Genomic DNA, 15,035 nt, shown 5'->3' with positions numbered 1-15,035 from the left:
GAAAACCACAAATTAGAATGCTCTGTTTGCAAGCAGAATTCAGACCTAACGTTTTATATATTTTTCTAGTTCTACTTAGAAGACACAGGACTCTAAGAAATGTGATTTCCTAAATTCAGTCACTAAACCAGCATTTGAAAGCACTATAGTCTCCATTTGCAGTTCAGTAGTGGATCTTCCAAAAAGCTTAGGAAGAATCCACTCGAGAGTTAGCAATTCAGCTGATGGGTAACTCACCAAAGACATTTATTTCTCTGATGTGTTGAAGTAATCAATGTCTAAAGAATGTATTGTTTAGCTTGTCAACCCATTCTGACATTGAAGGGCCAGGGAAGCTAAGTGACTTACACTGGATCACCCAGTAAGTGTGTTTTAATCCATACTCTGCCACAGGATGAACTTATGACTCCAACTAAGTATATCATTTTAAAAATTATTCTTTTTACCAGCTTGCATATCCAAACTAGCATAATGGCTATCATGTCTTAAGCTAATTTTTTAAATAAGTGACCTGAGAAATTTTGCAGTAAGCCACGCTGTTTTGAAATCACTTTGTGTCTGGTCTCTAGTCTTTAAAATAGCACTAAGACCAGAGTTCCTGTGGCCATAATGAAGTGCCATTAGAGAGGTTTCACAGCTGTAAATGACTTTTAAATCTCAGGATTCGATGGTTTTCCTACCTTGGTAAAAGGAAGCAAAATCCACTTTCTTGGAAGGTAAAACAGGAAGTTAGTCTTGGTGGCCAGAAGCAAAAAGGTTCTGTAACAAAATCAAATTTAGACGACAACCACAGAGCAAGTGGAGGTGGGGGAACCCCACAGTCTGAGCTAATCCAGAGCAAAGTCAAGCCTCGCCTAGGGCTTTCAGGGCACCTGGCCCCACCAGGTAGGAACTGAGGAATTTCAGCCTCTCCAGAAGACCCGGGAGCTGTCAGATGCTTCTCTGCAAATTGGGAGGACGTTCCCTATAGGCCACCTCAGAGGAGCACGGTGCAAGCAGGGTCTCCAAGCTGCTCCCTGATGCTTCCACCTAGGAAAAGGACTTTCTCAATATTCAGTGCTCCTTTGAGTTAGAGTTGCTTCCCTCTTGGGACCACAATCCTAATTTTTTCTTCCCATCGTTAGTGGGTCTTAACTGCACGCCTGCTCCTGCCACAGTTGGTATCACACTGTCCATCAGTTATCAGTTTGTTTTTCCAAGCATACGTTCACAGGTGAGGGGAGTGAAAGTAACTGGAAAATAATATCAGGTGCTCTAAATTCAGAAGGCGCTCCCTTCCTCTTCTACCTATACTTACGGTGCCCCTGCTATTTCCTTGTGAGTGCAGAATAGACTCGTTTATTTTGGCTTGCCAGTAATAGGTCACCATTTACTGTAGCAGTTACCTCCATCCACTCTAGATCCACTTTCCAGCAACTGATGAACATCTCTTAGTGGTTCTACACCCTCTGTAGCAGCATTGGAGGCAAAGCCATGGTAGGGAGGTACCAGTTCCCACCTGCTCTCCCAGAATGTTACTAATGACTCTTGACAAATTTGTCCTGTATTTGACATTGTGCCTTTTATTAAAATATTTAATTTAAAATAATGCTTTTTTTCCAGAAGTCTTGACAATAGCACATTTACAGAAAAACTGGTTTCAATGGTCCCAGTGTTTCTATTAATAAGATAACTTGAGGCCAACACTCTGAGCTGGCTTCAACAGCCTTAAGAGTACCAATGACAGGAAAGGAAACAGAACTGCTGGGGTGGGATTGGGGGTTGTGCCTGGTCACCTTTGGGGAAATGGTTAACTGGATGAACTTGAGGAGTTGAATGAGCCCAGGCAGTAGATAGGAAGGGACACTGTGACACTGCTTAAACTTGTGACCCTGCTGGGCATTGTGGTGCACATGTGTTAATACCAACACTGTGGAGGGAGAGGCAGGAAGACGACGTCTGTGAGTGCCAGCCGGGGCTACATAGTGAGACCCTATTTAAAAACAAAATGAAGCAAGTAATGATGTCAAAGGAATTTTTTTCAAACCCCACTCACTCCCCCCCCCCACACACACACAGCTCTCATCACACACACCCTAATTTTGACTAAGTCAGCTAATCTCTCTGCCTCAACTATAAATGAAGGTGATGAAGCACCTTCCCGGGGCTTTTAGAGGACTATGTGAACAGACTTGATTTAGCAGTATATCCGTACATTCCTTGTGGTTGTTTCTTGCTCTCCTTGCTTCCCTGGAAAGCCCTGTTCTGCTTCCTGATTTGTTTCTACAGGATCCTTCATGATCCATGCTTACTTTTTCCTGCACACTCTTAGAAGATAACCTGGCAAGAATGTCAGCTCTTGAAGCTGAGCGAGAACAACTATCCGTGGTATTTGAGTGCGATATTGCCCATAATCAGTAGCGCTGTTTAGGTCAGGGTAAGAGGTTTGACCTTACTGAAGGATGTTGCTAGAAGCAGACTTTAAAAGTGTAAAGACTAAGCCATTGCTAGTTGCCCTGTTTGCTGCTTGTGGTTCAAGATAATAGATCTGCTTCGGCCTGCTGCTATACATCCCTGCCATGACAGACTCTAATCCCTTGGGGACTGAAACCTAAATAAACCCTTTTAAGTTGCCTTGGTCTGTTAAATTTATTTTGCTGCAGTAAAACACCATGACCAAAAGCAACCTGGGGATGAAAGGGTTTGTTTCGGCTTACAAGTCTAGGACATACTCCATCACTGAAGGCAGGCAGGGCAGGAACTCAAGACAGGAACTTGGAGGCAGGAGCTGATGCTGAAACCGCAAAGCAGTGCTGTTTACTGCCTTTCTCCCATGGCTTGCTCAGCCCGCTTGCTCATATAACCCAAGACCACTTCCCCAGGGGCACCACCCAGAGGCCCTCCCTCATCTATCACTAATTAAGAAAATGCCCCCATAGGCTTGCCTACATGCCAGTCTTATGGAGGCATATTCTCAGTTGTGGTTCCTTCTTCTCAACCCTAGTTTGTTGAAAAATAAAACAACAACAACAACAGAATCTCACCAACCAGAACACTTGGCCATGGTGTTTTATTACAGCAATGAAAAGTTACAAATCCACTATCTTTCCAGTTCATTTGAGTAATATAGTCCTGAAATGTGAGTTACAGCACTTACAACATGGGAGTTGTAAGTGCTAGTCTTTAACAACCTGTGGTCTTCTGGAAGCCCTGGAATAATTTTCAGAGGAGTTACGGTTTTGAAGGTATTCTCTCCATGCTGAGGATTAAGCCCTTAAACTCTAGCAATTACTGTCAAACTAAATGGCATCCCCAGTCTGAGACTTAAAAAAAAAAAAACAACCAATGCCAGTCATTTCCTCTGGTGAGAATGTATGTCCTGATGGCTCGGCAGAGTCTGCTCAGAGGGAAGCTGGAACGGAAAGGAACCCAACCTGTTTGTGACACATCCGTAATCTTGGTTGCTCGGGAACTTCGTCTTTTCCTTCTGTTCACCTCAGACCTCTGGATTGTGTTCACAAAGTACAGTAGCCTCTCTACTCTGACATTATAAAAGGTGCCTCTCACATTACCCTGACAGCTCCATGGTTTTATGTTTAGCATTTACAGCCTTGACTTACTGGGAATGCTTCCTGTTGCATAGAGTAGGGATCCAGTTTGTTGTCCCAGAAGATTATCCATTTATTCTTATACATTTATTGAAGATGGGGCTTACTGTTTTCATTACAGCCATCTCTGGACATCTGTATCATTTGTTTCCTTTGCTCAGTATCACATTATTAATGCGTTCATGGCTTTATAATACGCTTTATAGCCCTTAAGGAAGGCCCCTTCTCTTTTTGTTTGTTTTATTTTCCTAGTTTTATTTTATATGTGAATTTGAAAATCTACTTCTGAAGAGTTGGTAGTTTTAGGGGAATACTGTTTAAATTTACAAATTGATGTTGTTTTATGCTAAGGATGAAATCCAAGGCCTTAATTTGCTAGGCAAAAATGACTGGTTTACATCCTCAGCCACTACAAATTACTTCTGAGATTGATCACTGAGAGCTAAGCCCAGGAGGTGATCCACCTGGGAAATAAAACTCAGGTTCAAAATTATGTCTGACCTCAGAAACTTAGTTTTCTTATACTTTAGAAGAGCATTTTATTGTCTTCTTTGCGTGATTAAGGAAATAAAATGTTATTGAAGACGTTCTGAACAATCATAGCCTCCTTTCTTCACTACCAGCTGGCCCGAGCTCACTAACAGAGAAGAAAACCTCTGGCATCCTAGAGAACACCAAGCGTCCGCGTGCCAGAGGGCGAGCTGAGCTCCTCTAGCCTGGCAGTTGGCCCTCAGTCAGTCAGTTTCTGGGTGAGTTGATAGCTCCTAGTTAGCACCAGGGTTTTGCGGAGGGCAAGCCTGTTCTTGCCTTGCACTTCCAGTCTTCCTTTTTTCGCGTGGGTCCCGTTCTCTCCACCCCTCAGGCCCTCCTCTTCTCTGCAGAGCGGGCTCCCTACCTGGGTGGGACCGGGGCGGGGCCAGGGCGGGGCCTCAGAGCGACCGGTTAATTCGGCTGAATACTGAATTTCCGCAGGGGTAGGTGCACGGAGGCCTAATTGTCTCTGCTCTGGTGTCCTCCCTTAGGTTTGTGTTCATCTTTGAAAATGTTACTCAAAGGGAATTTACTGTTACTGTTTTACTGATCTGCCCTTTTCACAGTAGCTTATTGGGGGTGCATACTGGGAGGGAAGCCCATTGCCACTGTAGAGACTGTACCTGGAAAAAGACAGGAAGGCAATTATTTTAACAAGAATTTGGAGGACAAATTAGATTTGCTTTCCAGGGATGCAGCTGGTAGCACTCGAGGTTCTCCTCATGGTCTGAATTGTAAGTACAGAACAGTGAACTGATAAAGCATTTTCTCTGTCACAGTTCACGGGAGACAAGACAATGCTTTTGCTAAGATACTCTGTTTTCATAGCAGCAGCCACTACAAGAGGACGTTACAATAGACCACCTTGTTAGAATGAACTAAGCATGCCCTGAATGCCCTTACAGTTAAAATGATGGGACTTCTAGGTGGTACCCACTTCTATCAGTGATGCTATTTCTTTTTCCAAACTTAAATTAGCTTTCTTCTCTTTACTCATAAAATTCTTCATCTACACTATTTGCTAATCTCTTCAACACCTATTTTGTTTTAAGTTTATTTTAATCTAATTCTTAAGTGTTTTGTAAAGTACAGACTATACATTATTCTTTTCTAATGCCAGGGTTCAAACCCAAGGTCTTGAACACATTAAGCAAGTGCTATGCCAATGACCTGTGTCCCCAGCCCATACTCCTTAGTTTTATATTTGTGTGTACTCATTGTTTTCTTTACCTTTAAGAAAGACAGACATAAGTAGCTATTTGTGTCAGATGTTCATTCTGGTAGTTCTATGATGTTACTCTCTTGATGTGGGTGAATGAAAACATTTGATCTGTGATTTGGCTCCTGTTTGGTTGGTGCCCCCATACTATGGAACAAACGCTTGAGAGTTCTAGTTAAGTCTGGGTCATGTGTTATTGCCATACTTACAGTCCATAAAGTATATTTGCAAAAAAGAAATGTATGTTTGTCATTACAGGAGTCAAGGCCAGAGTTGTGAGCAAAACATTAACTTTAAAAGATTTTATAAGGATGGACCCAAACCAAAAGGTCTCTATCGTACATACTAAGGACTCTTTACCAATTCCTGAGAAAGAAAAAGTCTCTCAGTAGGAGGACCAGTTAGAAGACTATAATAAAGTCAGGCCCAAAGAGGGCAGACAGTATAAATGCAATAAATGTTGGAAAATGTTTGCCCAGAACTCAGGTCTCATTCAACATCAGAGAATTCACACTGGAGAAAAGTGCTGTGGGTGTTATTACTGTGGAAAAGCCTTCTATGAGTGTTCAGCCCTCACTGTGCATGAAAGAGTCCACACTGGGGAGAAACCCAATACCTGTAACAAGGGTAAGAAAGCCTTTAGTGTGAGAAGACACCTGATTGTACACCAGAGAATCCAAATTGGAGAGGAGCCATATGACTGCAGTGAATGTGGGAAAGCTTTCTGTGTGAGCTCAGCCCTCATCAAACATCAGAGAATCTATACGGGAGAAAAGCCATATAAGTGGAAGAAATGTGGCAAAGCCTTCTGTGTGAACTCAGTGCTTATTGATCACCAGAGGGTTCACTCTGGAGAAAAGCCATGTGAGTGTGGAGAATGTGGAAAAGCAGTCAGTCAGAGTCAAACCGAGTCATCACCATAGAATCCATACTGGAGAAAAACCCTACGAGTGTGATGAGTGTGGGAAAGCTTTCCGAAGATCCTGTAACCTTACCAAACATCAGAGAGGACATGCCAAAAGAAAATGTCAGCAGTGATGTACCTGGGAAAGATATTCTAGAAGCCTTTGGTTGCATCAAAAGAATATGACGACCAAAAACAAAATCAGCATGCCCTCTCTTGAAATACTGAAGAAAAATCACTGGAAACAGCTTCATCATTGCACACAAGCCTCTGAAGTCACCTGTCCTCGCTCTTTAGAATTCAGCTTTACAACTCAAGATGGTTTGTTCTTGTTCTTGTTTTTCTTAATATAAATGGTTTTCCAGAGGCCAGGGAAATAACTCAGCTCATTCAGAGCTCACATAAGAAACCCAGATGTCCAGTGTAACAGGCATCTATAATCACTTTTCCTGAAAACTGAGGCAAAGGCAGGAAAAAATGGCCCATTCAGAAGTTTCTGGTCCAGCACCTATAGTATGAGCACAGCTGCAGAAAGAAGAAACGCCTCCTCAAACAAGGTGGAAGACAAGCGCTACCTCCCAAAAGTTATCATCAGGCATCCACATGCACACTGGCTTACCATGCGCACACTCATACATCATACTCACAAGTCATATTCCATAACTGTCCGTTTAATAAGAGGAAACATGTTAAGCATTACTTTGGGCTAGGGAGATAAGTAGCAAGTAAAGGAGCTTGCTACCAAACCTGATGACCTGAGTCTCATTCTGGAGCCCACATGGCAGAAGGGGAGAACTGACCCCTGCAAGTTGTCTTGACCTCCATGCACACAATAGCATATGTGCACATTCATATACAAAATAAAAATAGTTTAAATGTCACTACGTGGATGCTTCTTGTTTTGCTGTTACCATGCTTACTGACGAAGCATTAAAGTTTGAGTTGTAATATGGTTGATTCAAGAAAGATTATCCCCACTAAACCTAAGGAGTCCTATCTGTTGATTCTATGTTTCTTTTGATGACCACTGGGCTTTCCAGAGTAATTAGTTATACTTGCTTGTGGCCTCCTGACCAAATAAACTCCTAACTTGCCTGAGATTCCAAAGCCAAAACAAAATGAAAACCATGTCCTAAACAGTTTCTTAGGAAGAGCTTCTGCCTTCTGATTCTTGCAATTCGTGTTTCTCGAGGTGTATGCAAAGATAGATGTCAGAGTGGCTCAGAGTTGGGGAATGCTTGCTAGATTAGGATTAGCATTGGTTTTAGGATAACTTTCACAGATTTATTCAAGCAACTGTTATGCTATACCCAACATCAACTATGGGAGGTCAGACTTGAAAGGTGGAAGTTAATGAGTCAAATGTGGAGAATATTTATTATGCATAGGAATCCCAATAAAGCTCTATCAGGCCGTATCCGAGTTTCCTCACCTTAATCTGTAAACCTTATTTGTGTACATAAGTTTGCGCATTAAAATTATTTTGTTTAGTTTTGTACTTAATTTTTCATGACTTCTTAACAAGAATGAAATTCTTCTCACCCCTAAAAGAATATGTATGAGATTGAAAATAAATTCCAATTATATAAATTGTGGGTTGTAGATTGAAGAGACAGCTTGATGATTAAAATCATGTACTGCTGTTGCAGAAGATCCAAGTTTGGTTCTCAGCTACCAAATTAGGCATCTCAAAACTGCTTATAACTCCAGGGGATCAGACATTCTTTTCTGGTCTCCACAGGCATTTATACTCACATTGCATACATACACAATAAAAGTAATTGTTTGTAATGGCGGGTTTCTTTGGTCCACATTCTGAACAGGTAAGGGAAGGATTATTTTGACATAGTGAAATAATGTTCATTTTCAGAAGAGGACTCTATGTAGAAAGGTGTGCACAGCTTACCCGAATTCTCTTAGCACGTTAGGAAGTCATGCTGGACTCTGAAGTTCTGAGCCGGGCGGTAAGAAAGCATATTGTAAAGCTTTTGTTGCACGCTTGCCACTCTCCAAGTAACTTTAAATAAGGGAGTTGGAGGCAAGAGGATCATGGTTCTGACACTCAAGTTTTGGTGGTGGAGGTGAAAGGTTTGGTTTGGTTTCGTTTGGTTTCGTTTGTTTCGTTTCGTTTTTCTTTTTTTCAGCTAGGTATCAATTATCATTTATGCCAGGCAAATGTTTTACCACTTCAAACCCAGCTGGAGCCGAAATTTAAAGGAGAACCTTACATCATGGGAAAAATGTCAGAAAATAAATTGTATACTTATAGATAGAAGTGAAGAACCTCAGCAAAACACCAGCTATATCTTTCCTCGCCAGAAATATGTCTATGCAAGTTTGAAAGTATAAATTGTTTGATCTCCCTACCTTTGACACTGAAGAAGAATGAATTTTTCTGGATGAGTCATCACCCTATTATCTACGGTATTATTATCAATGTCTAGCATTTGCCTTTTTTTGACCTTGCTAACTTGGTATGTTCTGAGAAAGGAGTTTTCAGATAATCATTTGGGCACAGAATACCCTTCTGGTGTCAACAGTGAAGTGACATTACACCATACCCAAACCAGCTTAACCGTAAACACTAAGCACTGGGTGGTGAGCGTTCTGAAGTCTTAGAAGGAACAGATTCTAGAAAGGGAAATTTCTGTTACTGAAATATTTAGTTCAGGGTATATATTGTAAGCTCAAAGATGTTAGTACTAATTTGGGTGCACTGGGCCTTGTATCAGATATTCGGGATATAAAAACAAGTTGGGAAAAAGACTTACTTCCAGGAGCATACAGTCTATCTGGAAACAGGAAAAGCAGCATTTAAAAACAAAAGTATAAAAACAGTAGTTTTGCAGAGTGATTTTGTTTTTAAGACAGGGTCTCACTATGTCAGACTGTCTGGCCTGAAACTCACTGCGTAGAGAAGGCTGTCCCTGAACTCAGAGATATGCTAGCCTCTGCCGCCCATGGGCTGGGATTAAAGGTATATGCCACCATGCTCAATTAAAAAATTATGGGTATTTGACTGCACATATATCTACCATGATATAAGCTATACTACTTTACACTGTAGTATCATAACTCTTCTTAGACAGTTGGAGAGACTTAAGAAAAGGATCAGTGTTAGGGAAAATCAGCTCTTAAGCCACATGACATAGAGAAATCGAAGGAAGTTATAATAACAACAGCATATGAAAAAGCATGGTGTCTCCTGGGGAAAGGAAGTTTTCAATGACTGCATATAAAGAAGTAATATCACTATGGCCAGATCATGAAACACCTCATTTTGCTATACTAACATGTTCTCTAGGTCAGTGTTTTTTCAACTGTGAGCAATAAGAAATGCATTTTATATGAATTAGAAAGGTGGCTTGCTGGATAAGAGTGCCTACTGCTCTTTACAGGATCTGAGTTTGGTTCCTGATGATCATAACTACCTGTTACTCCAGCTATAGAGAACTAGCCTCCACAACACGTGCACTCACATGCACATATCCACACAGAGACACACATACAAATTTTAAAAGAAGAAGGAATTCATTTTATATTGTACCTCAATGTACCACTAGTGGGAAAATAAGTCCATCTTAGAACGCTTGCCTTCCTATGTGTCTTGCTAAGGTCTACACCTTTCAGTCGGGCAGTGGTGGCTCACGCCTTTAATCCCAGCACTTGGGAGACAGAGGCAGGTGGATTTCTGAGTTCGAGGCCAGCCTAGTCTACAAAGTGAGTTCCAGGATAGCCAGGGCTATATGGAGAAACCCTGTCTCCAAAAAAAAAAAAAAAAAAAAAACAAAACAAACAAACAAGCAAAGGTCTACACCTTTCTAAAGGTGGGACAACCCTTAGTCAGGCTACTTCCTACCAATGGGCATGTAGCTGGTAACTTCACAAGATGAGATAACATCTAGTGAACAAAGAATAAGCTAGTTTAGTTCTTATATACTGTACACATGGCACTCTTTTGGAAAATTGTATTCTTGATGTATGAATTATTTACATATTCTATGAACCCTTCAAAATGGGAATTCAAGTAACATTTCCAAATCTATTATTCCTCTGTTCTTTCAACCATGCCTTTTGATAAATAATTCTTAATTTTAATATATCCTAGCTCACCAATAGTGCTCTTTTGCATTCACATATATAATGTCCATATATACATGTAGAGTATATATTTTCTCTATTAGTGTATATGCATATACATGCTCAATATATGCATATTTTCAATTAATGTATATATGTAATTAGTATGCATATATAGTATACATATGTATCTATACATATATATACCATATCACATGTATGTATATGTGTATATATACATATACACTAATACATATATACTATATACATATATTATATATACATATATACATGCTAAATATATATATATATATATATATATATATATATATATATATATATATCCTTTCATCTGGATCTCATGGAGGCCTCTCCATAACTGAGGCTCCTTTCCCTCTGATGACTCTAACTTATGTCAAACTGACACACAAAACCAGTCAATACACATTCTCTTAAATAATAGTTGTGTCAAATTGACATAAAACTATCCAGCATAGTCTTCAATCGCTGTTGCATTCATTCTTAGGCAGTTTATATCTTTCCATTATTAATTTAATCAAATTTAAAACTGATTTTATGTTGACACATACTTTACTTTTGAAAGTAGCATTGTAACCCAATGCCAACAACGACCTCAATACATATTTAGGGGTGAGTACCCCATAGGCTGGAGGCAGAAGGAACACATATTTTAGACCAGCCTGGGATACATCATTTAGAACTACAGTAGTGAGAAAAGGAAGGGGAGGGTGGACAATAGCCTGCCCTATAAACAGTAAAATCTCGTGGTTGATACTATGGATTCTCAACAAGGATAAATGAGCAAGTGTGGAAAATATCCCGTTTCTTTGGAAATCTGAGTGGGTTTTTATTCTACCAATAGTGATGTTCATAGTTTAAAATGTTCATAATTTTGTGTATAGAATAAGTTAGCTGCAGCATTAAAAATAAACATAGCCAAAATAAAATGAGTGTTGGTTCATTAATCTAGGAAAGCAATTCCTTCCACTTGGAGCACAAAGTTTGGCAACCATGAAGGCCTAATGGCCAGGCTGTCCAGCTCCAAGGAAGCCATCAAGCACAACCAGTATCCTGGTAGCTTCATTCTGTATCCAGCCAATTTACGTTTCTGGATGAGAGAATATAGCTAGGATCTCCATCCCAGTCCCGTTATGGAAAACAGACAAGAGCAATTTAACATGAACATCTGTAGCCTCCCTCACCTTGGAGAAGAATCCAAGATTATCTGGGTGCTCTCTTGGGATCTCATATAAGCCAGTAACTGGAGAAAAGCCTGGATACATCGTGTGTTAGAGCAGCTGGGAATGGCACCACACAGCCACCCAGGCCTAGATTCCCTGTGGTTCATTAGCTTCCTGATGAGATTAGACCAGACATGTATCTACCTCCACACTTGAAGCATTCATGTTGGAAAGACTATCTCTGGTAACCGACTTGTAGGGACACGGACCTGGGGACACATAGGGGGACAGCTTCCACACACTTCCTGCTGTCTGAGAATTCAAGCCCCAGGCGAGAGAAAAACACCCCATCCATCCCTAGGGTCCCGCAGGTTCTATTCCAATTTGTCTTCCTGTCTCTACCTCTCTAGTGCTGGGGAAAAGGCATGAGCTATTTCAAGAAGTTTCTCCTAATTTTAGGAATACTGTGGATTTCACCTACCCTTAAGTATTTCAACAAACCTTAAACCATTCTAACTTGATTATGTCCCCCTTGAAAGCAGAGGGTGTGTTTCAAATTCTAGTACCTGATATTTCAGTGTTCATTGGATACTCTGGATTCAGTAAGAATGATGACTGAGCAGCCAAAGATGGAGCTTGTTTAAAAAAACAAAAACAAAAACAAAAACAAACAAACCAAAACTCCAGCTCCTGTGACCCTGGGCAAGTAGAAAACAAAAAAAACTTCATCTCAGAGTCGTGGCTCTGGAATTCCATGAATTGAAAACGGTGCAGTGGTGTGGAAGGGAACTCAGCACCATCCAAGCTAGGTGTTATTCCTCAGGCCTTAAGCTTCAGATGCAGAATTATGAGAGCCTGATGGAAGGACCCTGCTCCTGCACCCACCTTGGTATCACCAAGGCTGGTATCTCTAGGGTTAGAGATATTTACACTCTAGGGTTAGCCAAATACAGGGTGGCTGCTGCCCCCCCCCAATCTCCTAGTAGAGCTGGGCTGGGCTTATGAGAGCACCCCCTGGGTCTGTAGATGTAGCGCATGAGTCAGGTTTCAGTTCTGTAGTTCCTTCTGGTTACTTGATGTTGAAGTTGAGGAATTTTCAAAAATAATGATAGTGATCTTCTACTTCAAATTCCACTTTCAGGAAGTGTATATGTATATATCTGTTCATCTATTTGTCTTCTTTATTATTTATTTTTCCCTGGTCAGACCACAAAATCTGACATATTTATGCAGGAAAATAATTTTTTGTTTGTTTGCTGTTGTTTTTGAGAAAGAGTCTCACCTGGCTAGGCTGGCCTGGTGCCGTCCAGATCCACCTCCATCTGCCTCCAGAAGGACGAGAGGACTGGTATGGCCACATCCTGCTTTGGGGTAGTTTTTAAATCATCAGTCATTAAAAGTCATAATTCTGTGCCCAAGGATGAATTATTGGTCTTAAATTAAAGAAAGACACAAATTTTGTACTTTTCTTTTTTCAGTAGTGGGATTTGAACCCAGGCCCTGACTCATGTGAGACAAGTACTCTACCACTAAGCCACATCCTTGGTTCCTAAAGGTCTATCTAAGTTCTCATGGGCAGCAGTTCAGAAGTCTATAGTGAGATTAGAGAAAAGCAGGTGATACAGTTGCCTTTTTAGGTCTGGGGATACAGCTAAGTGGAAAAGCTCTGGCCCAGCATGCCCAAGGCTTCCTCCCTCCACCCAGAGAAGACATAGTAACTTTTAAATAGCCTTTCATGGAAGTTAAGCAAGTAGCTTCAAATGCATTCACTCCCCACTTGTTCTTTCTCATGAATAAATGTGGAGTGTTTGGAGTGGTATTCTCTACTAGGTTTTCTTTTCTTAGCAGATGTAATGGCAATTGATGAGTATTCTGTATTCGTTCTGTTTGTTTAGATGATAAAAGTAACAGCCTTAATACCAAGTGACCTACACAATGCTATGTGTTATATAATTTTCTAAGCACATTTTCTGATATTAACACATTTAATATTTATCATTATTATGCCTTTTTTTAGACAAGATTTTACACATAGTTCAGGCTGGCCTCACACTCATGGCAATCCTCCTGCATCATGTATTGGGATTATAGTATGAGCCAGCACACCCAGCTTGAATTTTTGTTTTTAACTTTAGAAAGCTTTCCTTATTGACTGAGAAGGCTTAACTAATTGAAAATATATTTTCACCTTAGCTCTCATGCTTAGATTTTGCATAAACTTTAGATTGCTTAAGTAATTCAACAATTTGGAGGGGCTTGCTTTTTGTTTTGTTTTAGTGCCTTGTTTTATGTTCTTGCTTAGTTGGACGTTGAAGTAACCAATGACCAAGATGACGAAGACAAATATATTCTCTACCCTGCAGCTGGCAAGAGAATGGTCTCTGCCAAACCTAGGTGGGATTCTCCATTAACCGCAGAAGTTCCCAGTCAGACAAGCCTTGCCTCAGATGCAACATCATCTTTCTCTGCCTTCACCAAAGCCAGGCCAGCTTGGTAGTTCACCACGTCTTTTCAAATCAACTGCACACTGATCTGCCATCGATCAATGCTAAATAGAGAACGTAAGAGGTGCATTAAGGGTGCACATTAAGGGTGGGAGAGAAACAAAAGCAAAGGAATCAAAGAGCCAAGTTGATGGAAACCCAGAAGGCAGCAATTAGAAGATGTTCTTATGAAAAACAGAGACAGTTCTTCCCTTGGTGCAAACTGCAGCTGTAGAGGAGCAGGTCCATGAAGGTTCTCTGTTGTCCCTGGTCCTAAGACATATTCAGGACTGAGTCAAGCCAAGTTGGCAAGACTGCCTTGCCTGCCCGGTCCTGTGTGCCAAGCACTGTTCATCCCATCAAATATGTGCCAAGAAAGCTCACTTCTCTTTTTGTTATGGTTGTGAAATATTTTATGATATCTGACTCAGACAGTTTTGGAGATTCAGCTAGAGGAAGGCTATTAAAATATTAATGTTAAAGGTCTCTGGGAATCCTTCATAGGAGGAGAAATTACAAAGGGTAATTTCTTCACAGGATGAGGTGGCCGAGTGGTTAAGGCGATGGACTGCTAATCCATTGTGCTCTGCACGCATGGGTTCGAATCCCATCCTCATCGACTGACTATATTCTTTAACCAATTCTGTCAAGTGTTTGAGGGTTTTTATTTGGGGACAATTGTACAGGGAATCTTAGACAATGGGTATTCTCTTTCAATCAATTAATTCTTTTTTCATCACCCAGTTGAGTAATTCCCTCCAATCTTTCCATTCTCAGTTTCCATACTTGCCCTTTATCTCCACCGTGAACTCATTTCTGTCAGGTGACTTACTTACTTACTTAATTTGTGCCTAACTGCTCCACCAAATTGTCATTTCCCATGAAGAAAATACTCAAATGAATTGAAAATCATAGAAATGTATTGCAGCCGGGCGTGATGGCGCACGCCTTTAATCCCAACACTCAGGAGGCAGAGGCAGGCGGGTTTCTGAGTTCGAGGCCAGCCTGGTCTACAGAGTGAGTTCCAGG

The 15,035-nt window shown here is 40.8% G+C and overlaps 1 non-coding gene and 1 pseudogene across 1 annotated transcript; both read left to right on the top strand.

The window, feature by feature from the left end:
* The first annotated feature begins 5,648 nt into the window (after positions 1-5,648).
* LOC110334100 lies at positions 5,649-6,375 on the top strand (annotated as a pseudogene).
* Positions 6,376-14,543: 8,168 nt separating this feature from the next.
* Positions 14,544-14,625, top strand: Trnas-gcu. The gene has a single exon. It is a non-coding gene; the product is annotated as a tRNA-Ser (tRNA).
* The last annotated feature ends 410 nt before the right edge of the window (positions 14,626-15,035 follow it).

The sequence above is a fragment of the Mus pahari genome, chromosome 16, assembly GCF_900095145.1.
Source record: "Mus pahari chromosome 16, PAHARI_EIJ_v1.1, whole genome shotgun sequence".
Taxonomy (NCBI): Eukaryota; Metazoa; Chordata; class Mammalia; order Rodentia; family Muridae; genus Mus; species Mus pahari.
The sequence above is the reverse complement of the archived record's forward strand: the minus strand, read 5'-3'. Positions and strand labels throughout refer to the sequence as shown.